We start from the raw sequence: 12,155 nt of genomic DNA, 5'->3' as shown, positions 1-12,155 counted from the left end.
ATAATGGTCAGTTTTAACACACAAAACATGACTATTTCATATCTAAATGATTATGATTGGTGCTCAGGTGACTGTCTATGGACCAACAGATTGTTGTCTTAAGTCTGCTAATGGTCAGTGCAGTGGTGGTTGAGAAGTGATCTAAGGTCCAGGCTGTTGGCTTGTACAGTAAATCATATAAAATTCAGTAATGTGACGGATTTAGAATTCTTGGTAGTAAGGGACACAATACCAGGATTCTTTATTATTAAAGGATTGCATTTTTTTGTGCTGAGTGTTTGTTTTACTCACAAAGTAGAAAATAATATTAAATTCAAGCCCTCTGTTACCTTCCTAAGAGGACCATCCATCACAGGAACACCATTCTTCAACAAAAGTCGATATTCAGTAGAAAAAAAATCCTATCTATTTTACTGGAAACATCTGAAATCAGTCATTTGGGCTGCAGAATGAACCATCATGACATCAGTAAACGGGACATTTCAATAGTTCTTTACCGCTGACCCAAATATGTGGGTGCTTGTTTGTAGGTTTGATTTATGCAATGCACCTTTTAAAAAGTGATGATTATTCTCCCATTCCATAGCCGATGTCCTTCACATGTGTAGCAGTAAACAAGTTAGTACCATCAGCAGAGACGCGGTCAGCACAGGGGCAGATGAGACAGACTGAATGGCTTCGATGGAATAGATCCAGTAATTGTATTGAGGGACGTAGGTGTAAACTCCGGGCCTGTTAGGTTGGGCGCATCCATATCCCCAGCTGACGACGCCAGCTTGGTACCAGCGACCATTAACTTGACAGACGAGGGGACCTCCAGAGTCTCCCTGCAAAAGAAAATATCAGCCATCAGCTGTTTTCATATTATCATGGATATAACTGGAGCTGGACCACCGAGAAGGTTTTCTGAAGGACACTTTAATTTCGAATGACATCTCTACAACAAGAATTAATAGTGATGAACTGGAGGAGAAGTGATTGGGTCAGTGGCAAAAATTATAATTGATATTTGTGCAAAATATATGTACAGAGGAGAGGAAAGAGGAAATTAAAGGAATCCAGTCACTGCATTAATCTCTGCTCGAAAAGAAATTAAACAGGTTGAGTTTTTGGGTAAAATATGGCTTTTAAAAATGAGACCCTTTCCAAGAGGGTGTCCCAACATACCAATTTTAACCACCATGACAGTTCCACACAGGTCTAAATTAGTTACATTTCACCAAACTCCTAAAATCTACAGAAGTATCCAATCTCTTGATGTTCTCCTCAGCTAACTTAATACAAATGTGACTCCTTTCTTGCTTCGATGGACAACATCAATTACATTTACTCAAAAATTCATGTGTATATATTTTATTTCTTTTTTTTATTGAAATAAAAGATCTCATTTTGTTGTGGTTAGGTAAATGGCATATTACATATTCATATTTTGTGTTCTCCTTTTGACCCACCAGATGGGGCTTCATTATTAGTTCCTCTATAGGTCGTGCCGAAAAAATCCTCGCTTGCCGAAGAATAAAGTAGATGTAGCTGCACACTTCTTTCTTTTTTGGCTTGAAAACTTTATTAGTCTAGTAGGGACAGAAACACACCGCTCTGAGAAGCTGATGCGTTTAGCCCCCTGGGGCTAAAATTCATATGGGGAAACTTCAACGAAACTTTGAAAGTGGGGCATAAAGGGATTATAAAACAATCATTCCAATGGTCCAAATATCTTGCTAGGCAGAAGCACATGATGGGGGGCAAGGGATGGCACTGCTTCTTTGGGTTACCGACACATCTCCAAGATACGCCTGTTCCTAACCTCGGAAACTACTAAGCAACCTATTCCCTCCCTGGTTATCTCTTGCGTTGATTATTGCAACTCCCTCCTCATTGGCCGACCTCATCGCAGGCTATCCCCTTCTCGGTCTATCATGAATGCCGCTGCCAGACTCATCCACCTTACTAATCGTTCTGAGCCACCCCTCTCTGCCAATCCCTCCACTGGCCTCCACTCAGTGTCCTCCATCCCTCTCTGGCAATCCCTCCACTGGACTCCCATTGCCCAACGGATAAAATTCAAACCATTAACAATACCATATAAAGCCATTTATAACTTTGTCCCAAATGAGATGAGCGAATTTCTCAAAAATTTGATTCGGCTGATTCGGCGAATTCCAGTGTGAAATTCGATTCGATGCGAATTTCTTCGCTACGAAGATGACTTATAAAAAGGGTTTCTAGGCTTCAGAGAGCCTTTAAATTAGTGCAGAACACTGTACCTTTAATTTAAATGCCCTTGGAGATGAGGAAAGAGAAGGAGAAGGAGAAGGAGAAGGATGAGAAGAAGGAGAAGGATGAGAAGAAGGAGAAGGAGAAGGATGAGAAGAAGGAGAAGGAGAAGGATGAGAAGAAGGAGAAGGAGAAGGATGAGGAGAAGGAGAAGGATGAGAAGAAGGAGAAGGATGAGAAGAAGGAGAAGGAGAAGGATGAGAAGAAGGAGAAGGATGAGAAGAAGGAGAAGGATGAGAAGAAGGAGAAGGAGAAGGAGAAGGAAAAGCAGAAGGAGAAGGAGAAGGATGAGAAGAAGGAGAAGGAGAAGGATGAGAAGAAGGAGAAGGATGAGGAGAAGGAGAAGGATGAGAAGAAGGAGAAGGATGAGAAGAAGGAGAAGGATGAGAAGAAGGAGAAGGATGAGAAGAAGGAGAAGGATGAGAAGAAGGAGAAGGATGAGAAGAAGGAGAAGGATGAGAAGAAGGAGAAGGATGAGAAGAAGGAGAAGGAGAAGGAGAAGGAAAAGCAGAAGGAGAAGGATGAGAAGAAGGAAAAGGAGAAGGATGAGAAGATGGAGAAGGAGAAGGATGAGAAGAAGGAGAAGGAGAAGGATGAGAAGAAGGAGAAGGATGAGAAGATGGAGAAGGAGAAGGATGAGAAGAAGGAGAAGGAGAAGGATGAGAAGAAGGAGAAGGAGAAGGATGAGAAGAAGGAGAAGGAGAAGGATGAGAAGAAGGAGAAGGAGAAGGATGAGAAGAAGGAGAAGGAGAAGGATGAGAAGAAGGAGAAGGAGAAGGATGAGAAGAAGGAGAAGGATGAGAAGAAGGAGAAGGAGAAGGATGAGAAGAAGGAGAAGGATGAGAAGAAGGAGAAGGATGAGAAGAAGGATGAGAAGAAGGATGAGAAGAAGGAGAAGGATGAGAAGAAGGACAGTTCTGTGACAGTTTCTGTCTATTTCTGACAGTTCTGGGACATTCACTCCATACAGCTGTTTCAACCGCTGTATGGAGGGAATGTCATGGAACTGTCAGAAATAGACTATTAATGACAGTTCTGGGACTGTCCTTCCATGCAGCGGTTGAAACATTGTATGTATTTGTTTCCATAAATGGATCCATTTATGGAAACAAATACATACAATGTTTCAACCGCTGTATGGAAGGACAGTCCCAGAACTGTCATTAATAGTCTATTTCTGACAGTTCCATGACATTCCCTCCATACAGCGGTTTCCGGCAAAAAGTGTATGTGCAGAGTTCCTCTATTCTGCAGATACACTTAGAGGAGCTCTGCAGATACACTTAGAGGAGCTCTGCACATACACTTTTTGCCGGCTTGGAATTATTCTTATTTTCATCCTACTTCTTCTTCTTCTTCTTCTTCATCCTCATCCTCATCCTCTTCTTCTTCTTCTGAGGATGAGGATGAGGATGAAGAAGAAGAAGAAGAAGAAGAAGTAGGATGAAAATAAGATTAATTCCAAGCCGGCAAAAAGTGTATGTGCAGAGCTCCTCTAAGTGTATCTGCAGAATAGAGGAACTCTGCACATACACTTTTTGCCGGCTTGCAATTATTCTTATTTTCATCCTACTTCTTCTTCTTCTTCTTCATCCTCTTCTTCTTCTTCTGAGGATGAGGATAAAGAAGAAGAAGAAGAAGAAGAAGTAGGATGAAAATAAGATTAATTCCAAACAGGCAAAAAGTGTATGTGCAGAGCTCCTCTAAGTGTATCTGCAGAATAGAGGAACTCTGCACATACACTTTTTGCCGGCTTGGAATTATTCTTATTTTCATCCTACTGCTTCTTCTTCTTCTTCATCCTCATCCTCATCCTCAGAAGAAGAGGATGAGGATGAGGATGAAGAAGAAGAAGTAGGATGAAAAGAAGAATAATTCCAAGCCGGCAAAAAGTGTATGTGCAGAGTTCCTCTATTTCTGACAGTTCTCTCACAGCTTCTTCACATGTACAGCGGTTGAAACATCTGTATCCTAAATGTAAACTAATAGATACAATGTTTCAACCGCTAAACATGTGTTCCTTCTGTCAGAGAACTGTCAGAAATAGCGGAGCTCACTGCAGGGACACTTTTGCCGGCTGATCGGGAAATGTTCGATTCGCGCACCCGAAGTAGGCAAAATTTCGGTTTCGCCGCGAATCGAATATTTCCTGAAATTCGACTCGAATTCCGGTTCGCCTGGTTCGATTCGCTCATCTCTATACATCACCAATCTTGTCTCCAAATATCACCCAAACCGAACTCTCCGCTCCTCGCACGACCTCCTGCTCTCTAGTTCCCTTGTCTCCTCCTCCCATGCTCATCTCCAGGACTTCTCCAGAGCTTCCCCTATCCTCTGGAACGCTCTACCCCAATTTATCAGACTATCCCCTACTCTGCTCACTTTTAGGCGATCTCTGAAAACCACTCTCTTCAGGGAAGCCTATCCTGCCTTCAGCTAATAATGGAATCTTCTATTCCTCCTACCAGTCCATCCCTTGCAGTTATTACCTTTTGTACCACCAGCCCCTCCCTCCTAGATTGTAAGCTCCAAGGAGCAGGGTCCTCCTAACCCTTTTGTATTGAACTGTATTATATAATAATATTATCACAATAATAACAATTAGTGCTGGCTGAAGAACAGATTTCACAGGAACCTACAGGTATGGCAAATGCCAAGCTGGACCAAAATAATACAAAAAAACAATCCATATCTGAATTTAGCTTTAAGATTGAAGTTTGCAAACTGTAGTGGAATGCCTGTAAGTAAACAATATATAATACATTTTATTCAGGGCATTCATAACCCACCTGGCAGGAATCTTTGTTTCCAGACTGATACCCTGCACAGATCTGGTCACTGGCAACGTCCAGGTTTGTACTATTGCGATACATTGTTTTACATTGGCTGTTACTGATAAGCGGTACCATCACCTGCTGGAGGGTTTCTGGGTACGTCAGCGACACTGCAAAAACAAGACCACCATAAATTTGTGCTTTCAGGTTAACAAACAACACATAACAACCATAGAACAAGATATATCTTCATTGATTTCTTACTAGTTTCTAGTGTCATGGGGTTAAGGTATCTATGTGTCCTAAAGTGGAGCTAAACTACTGTATATCTGAGCACCACAATCTAAAAATACTATTTAATTCATTTATGATACTCAAGACACACTCCCCATCCATCCATGTCTCCATGCTTTATTTTGTTGAGAAAAAATTTTGAACCCACCCAACCAATACCATTTATAGCCGTGGCCATCTTGACTAAGGGCAGATGATTCATGTAGTATTTACTTCCTGGAAATTATCAGCTCACGCATGCAGGTAGGAGGGTGTGCTTAGCTGAGAACTCCCCTTCTCCCAGACTACTGGGATGCAGGACATAATTTGCCTAGGCCCAAAAACAGGAAGCAACTGAAAAAATGTTAAAAAAGTTAAAACAATAAAATAAAATATTCATTCCTATCTACTAATGCTAGAGACATGAGGATTAACAAAAGTTAATGTTGATTGCGAGAGTTTAGCTCTAAAATGAATCTGTGTCCAAGCTATGCATATTAAATTATTAACATATTCTGAACAAACAGCAAAAAAACACTTTAAAAGAATCCCTCATTTGTCTCTGTAGCTATAGGCATTGTGGAGAAATTATTCTTCAAAGTTCACAACAGAGGCGCTAAATTCTCATCTCTTTTCCTATTATTTTTTAATTGCAGCAATGCCAGTCATCTTCTGTAACACGACAGGTATTTCTAAGCTGTTAAAAACTGACTGAAACATTTTTGTGATCTTTGAGGATTAATTATCTCAGGGTACAAGCAGCTACAGAGGTTGATGATGGAGTATTTTAAAGCTCTTTTACAGCTCACTAATAACATGTAAATACTTTAATGTTCCTAGTCTGGTTACAGGTGAAAGTGGTTGTAAAGGCTCAAGGTTTTTTACCTTCATCTACTCTATGCATGAAGGTAAAAAACCTTCTGTGTGCAGCAGTGCCCCCAAATCCCTTAATACTCACCTGAGCCTCATCGCAATCTAGCTATGTGCACTACACCCTCAGCTGTCTCGGGTCTCTGCCTCCTCATTAGCTGAGACAGCCAGCCAGTCAGCCAATAAGGAGAGAGTGGGTGGAGCCAAGCCACGGCTCCATGTTTGAATAAACACACGGAGCAGCGGTTGCCCCCATAGCATGCTGCTTGCTGTGGGGGCACCCTACAGGAGGGAGGGGCCAGGACAGCCAGTGGGGGACCAGAGAAGAGGAGGATGCTCTTCTCTCCATGTTTGAATGAAGCCAAGCCACGGCTCCATGTTTGAATGAACACACAGAGCAGCGGTTGCCCCATAGCATGCTGCTTGCTGTGGGGGCACCCTACAGGAGGGAGGGGCCAGGACAGCCAGTGGGGGACCCTAGAAGAGGAGGATGCTGTCTGCTCTGTGCAAATCCACTGCACACAGCAGGTAAGTAGTATAACATGTTTGTTATTTTGCAAAAGAAAAAAGAACCTTCAAAATAGCTTTACATTTTGGAAATAAAGCATTTTTTCTCAGTTCTTTTCAGGAGATTTGAATTCACTTTCTGTCCCAGAAACATAACAAAATGTGACAGAAAATATAAAAGAGTTATAGCAGACTCTCTTTTAATTATTAATGAAACTGGTGTCCAAAATTCTCTATTCCAGTTCTCATTACAATTGGAACATTTTAGATTTCCCATCATAGTCTTTCTCAATGAAAATGGCCACCAGGACAAATAAAGAGGGTAAATTTCTCCAGAGGAGGGACTGCATGTTAGCATTGTGCTTCAATCAATATATTCAATCAATATTCATGGTTTGGCTATCCTTAAATGTTCGGCTTCCCCATCTAAATTTGACAGTTCTCTGCATTTATGGTAGATTATTTTCTATTTGTGTTCTTACCACCACTATAGATGTTACCCCATCCAGTCACCCAGCAGTCCATGCCCTCTGGGAAGTCCATGGATGCTGGTGGCACGCACACAGGCAGAATATACTGGGTGTAGGTGATGGAGCTGGAAAGTTTGATCAAAGCAATGTCTCCAGGGCTCATTTCAGAATTCCACAGAGAGTTCATGAAGATACTCTGCACATTGGACGTAATCTGGTGAAAATTGGGGATCTGCAGCTGGTAAGCACCCAGAACAATCACATAGTCTGATGGGATGGTAGACCTAAACAGTGCAGAAAATGTAACAGAAATATTAAAATATGTCAGCCACTTACTACAAACTAAACACACGCATAAAAATGTGAACCACAACTAGACCTTTTTATTGCATGGTCTGGAGTTGACATGAGGTTTATTATTTGGCAGAAGGGATGAGCTCTGGGTCCAGACTGAATTTTGTTTGTTCAGAGGTTTGGTCAAAATAAATATTCGCCTAAAACCCATCCTCTAGCTGCATCAGGAAGTGAGATATTTAGCAGCATACACTTATTGCTTAGGCTGGTTGCTAAAGAGCCGACAACTACCAGCATCCTCACAACCAGAAACTTATTCCCACTCATGATGTGTCTTTCTTCTGCTGCATTAAAGTGGTTCTAAAGGCTGAAGATTTTTTACCCTAATGTATACTATGCATTAAGGTTAAAAGCCTTCTGGGTGCAGCTTCCCCCACCCCCAATTATACATACCTTGAGTCCTATCTCAATCCAGTGATGTGCATGAGAGCATTGGCTCTCCTGGGTCTATCTCTCTTCTTTGACTCACACAGCAGTGAGAGCAATTGGCTCCCGCTTCTGTCAATCACAGCCAGTGAGCCAATGAGGAGAAAGTGGGGGGCGAGGTTGAGCACCACAATGTCCATTTACAGGAGCGCATCTCAAGAACAAGGCTGCTCAAGTGCTCCCATAGCAAGAGGCTTGCTGTTGAGAGCACTTGGAAGGGGGGAGGATCCAGTACTTCTAAGACCCAAAAAGAAGAGGATTGGGGCTGCTGTGTGCAAAACCACTTAACAGAGCAGGTAAGTACAATATGTTTTCTTTTTTATTACAACCTTTAGAATCACTTGAAGTTTCCTTGGCAAACCACTGCGTCTACAGTCCTCAACATTGGCTAATCAATGGTCTCATCAATGCTGAGAAATAGGCAGATACTTATCCATCATGCATACCATCTGGGAGGTGTGTGATTGGCCCCGAATTTATTCTGCAGCGGGATAATGACCCCAAATATACACCCAATGTCATTAAGAACTATCTTTAGTATTACCTTACACAAGTAGTCCTTGAAGTGATGGTTTGGTTCCCACAGAGCACTGATCTCAACATCCTCAAGTCTATCTGTGAATACTTATGTGTAATTAATGTAGTTTCTTTATGATTGCAATTTGTAAAGATAGATTTATGTCCTTCCTCCCTTTTTTTGAGGCTTTGTTAGAGTCGGTTGGATGCCCAGCCCGCCCATTCCCCACACCATGGTTTTCTTTCCAGTGAAGGGGTAATTTTGCCATTTCTTCCCTAGGAATAACCTAATTCCAACTTGGCTTCGGGGGTGGTTGCTTCTTAGGAAAGTTGATGATGTTTTTTGGACATGCTGGCGCCTTGCCCCCCACCAAAGATGGCCGGGCAGTCCTGTCCCTGTGCTTGTGGAACTGGTGGCGGTTGCACCAGCAGTGAAGTCTTGTGCACTGGAAGTGACGTCAGCCATCATCCGCCAATGTGCAATGGGGCCATAGTTCTCAGCCGCACCTGGGCGCAGTCTCCTGTGGTGGGGATAGGTGGCAAAGATCTAAAGATGCAGCCCCTATTCCATGGCCCAGCTGTTTTATATTGCTTTTTATTGCCCTTCCAATGGAATTGGCCACTGAGGATCAGCAGACCCTATGTGTTACCTTTATTAAGCTGTTTGAAGGTTACACAGCCAGTACTGTCCTTACTGTGGGTCTGTTTGGTACCATCAAGGCAATCCTGAGTCGTGGATTAATTATTGGCTTGGACAAGGTAGAGAATATATTTATATAATTTTCTGTTCTGTGTTATTGCATTTTTTTTCTTTTTTATTATTCTATGGTATATTGTATGTTTGGGACATGATTTGGGTATTGATTTTTGTGTTTGATATAACTTTTGGTAGGTCATTTATCCTCCCCTTATTTTATGAGGAGGTGGCTGGGTTATTCTCCCTTGCATCCTACCTGACTCCGTCCCAGGGGCCTCTTTTTTGGACTTGCATTTATCTACTTGTTTTTGTTATTGCATTATTGGTTATGTATAAGTAGCCCTTTATATTAAAAATTAGTGTCTGAATCTTTGTGTAACAGATGATATTTCTTTGTATTGGTACTTATGTATATTTATATTCAGAATATACTGCTTTTTCCTGAGGAAGACTTTTTATAAGTTGAAACACATTGAGGTTTTCAGGTTGCCATCTGAAGATACTTTGATGGATGGAACTTATATGATGCAGATAACCATTGATGTGTTTGGTTGTTATTCAGTGCTCTATGTATGGTAATTAGAGATGAGCGAATTATTCAAAAATTCGGTTCGGCTGATTCGCCGAATTCGCCGATTAAATTCGCTTCGTGCCGAATATATTCGCTGCGAATTTAACTTATAAAAAGGGTGTTTCTAGGCTTCAGAGAGCCTTTATATTAGTGCAGAACACTGTACCTTTAATTTAAATGCCCTTGGAGTCTGCTGGGGAAGAGAAATAATACTGTCAGTCAGTATGACATGCAGATGAGTGCCGTCGATCTTAGAATCACCGCACACTTCACTCATTTGGGCAGTCACGGGGCCAAAACCAGAGTGTGGAGCCACAGTGTGGCGGTGGAGGCAGCAGCAATGGGAGGCCATACAGCACCCTATGACAAAATGGAACCCACCAGCAGTGTGAGGAGACCTGAAAGTGGCACATGGCAGAGTGTGGCGATGGAGACAGCAGCAATGGGAGGCCGTACAGGGACCCATGACACACTCTGGACCTGGCAGCAGCATGAGGAGGCGGTACAGGGGCCCATGACAGATTACGGGCCTGGCAGCAGCATGAGGAGTCGGTACGGGGGCCCATGGCAGATTACGGGCCTGGCAGCAGCATGAGGAGGCGGTACAGGGGCCCATGGCAGAGTGGCGGAGCGTAAGCAGCTAAAATTGAAGGCCATACAGAGGCCTATGTTAAAAAGTCCCCCCAGCAGCAGCGTGGGGAGACGACTATCAAGAGTCCAATGGCAGAGTGGCGGAGCAGAAGCAGCTTCAATTGAAGGCCATACACAGGCCTAGGTTAAAAAGCGGAAGCCGTCAGCAGCGTGAGCAGACGACAGAGACACATGGCGCAGGGTGGCGGTGGATGCAGCAGTATTCGGAAGCCAAAAACAGGCCTCGGTTAAAAAGCGGAAGCCGTCAGCAGCGTGAGCAGACGACAGAGGCACATGGCGCAGGGTGGCGGTGGAGGCAGCAGCAATGGAAGGCCATACAGCACCCTATCACAAAATGGAACCCACCAACAGTGTAAGGAGACCTGAAAGTGGCACATGGCGCAGGGTGGCGGTGGAGGCAGCAGTATTCGGAAGCCAAACACAGGCCTCGGTTAAAAAGCGGAAGCCGTCAGCAGCGTGAGCAGACGACAGAGACACATGGCGCAGGGTGGCGGTGGAGGCAGCAGCAATGGAAGGCCATACAGCACCCTATCACAAAATGGAACCCACCAACAGTGTAAGGAGACCTGAAAGTGGCACATGGCGCAGGGTGGCGGTGGAGGCAGCAGTATTCGGAAGACAATCACAGGACTAGTTTAAAAAGCGGAAGCCGTCAGCAGCGTGAGCAGACGACAGAGGCACATGGCGCAGGGTGGCGGTGGAGGCAGCAGCAATGGAAGGCCATACAGCACCCTATCACAAAATGGAACCCACCAACAGTGTAAGGAGACCTGAAAGTGGCACATGGCGCAGGGTGGCGGTGGAGGCAGCAGTATTCGGAATCCATACACAGGCCTAGGTTAAAAAGCGTAAGCCGTCAGCAGCGTGAGCAGACGACAGAGGCACATGGCGCAGGGTGGCGGTGGAGGCAGCAGTATTCGGAAGCCATACACAGGCCTAGGTTTAAAACTGGAACCCAGCAGCGCGAGCAGACGACAAAGACGCACATGGCAGAGGATGGATCTGGCAGCAGTATGAGAAGGCGGTACAGGGGCCCGTGGCACAGTGTGGTGATGGGGGCTACAGCAACTGGATGCCAGAAAGTGGCCGATAGGGCTATATACTGCATGACTACATAGGTGGTTTTTATAGTACTTTATTTTGGCCTCCCTCTCAGCAGGTGTGAAAAAGGCCACCATTTTTGAACGGTAGCGAGGGTCCAACAAGGTGGACAGCCAAAAGTCATCCCTCTGTCTGATGGTTATTATTCGGCTGTCGCTACGCAAGCAACCGAGCATGCTATGGGCCATTTGTGCCAAGGAATGCGAGGGACTCCCTGCCTCCATCTCCACAGCATACTGCCACGGTGCGTCTGGGTCCTCTGTCTCCTCCTCCTCCTCTACCAGATGCTCCTGCTCCTCCACTCCTGTCCGCTGAGTGGAAAAACCACCCATTTCACTCAATAATTCCTGAGCACCAATGTCCTCCTCTACCTCCTCCTCTTCTTCCTGTCCTGCCCCCACAGGGGTCATGTGGCGTTGAGATCTGTGCGCCACGTCTACCGCACCCTGACCAGCCATTGTTAACAGCATTTGTTCCAGGACGTGCAACAGAGGAATGACGTCGTTCATCCCATAGTCCTGCCGACTCACGAATAGCGTGGCCTCCTCAAAGGGCCTGAGCAAGCGGCAGGTGTCACGCATGAGCTGCCAATGGCTGACATCGAAGTTACACAGGGGAGTACCTTTATCCGCTTGTAACATCAGGAAATCGGTGATGGCCTTTCGCTGCTC

Source organism: Staurois parvus, unplaced genomic scaffold (genome assembly GCF_062004578.1).
Source record: "Staurois parvus isolate SC_StPar_1 unplaced genomic scaffold, SC_StPar_1.0 ptg000421l, whole genome shotgun sequence".
Lineage (NCBI taxonomy): Eukaryota > Metazoa > Chordata > Amphibia > Anura > Ranidae > Staurois > Staurois parvus.
This window is presented reverse-complemented; position numbering follows the sequence as displayed.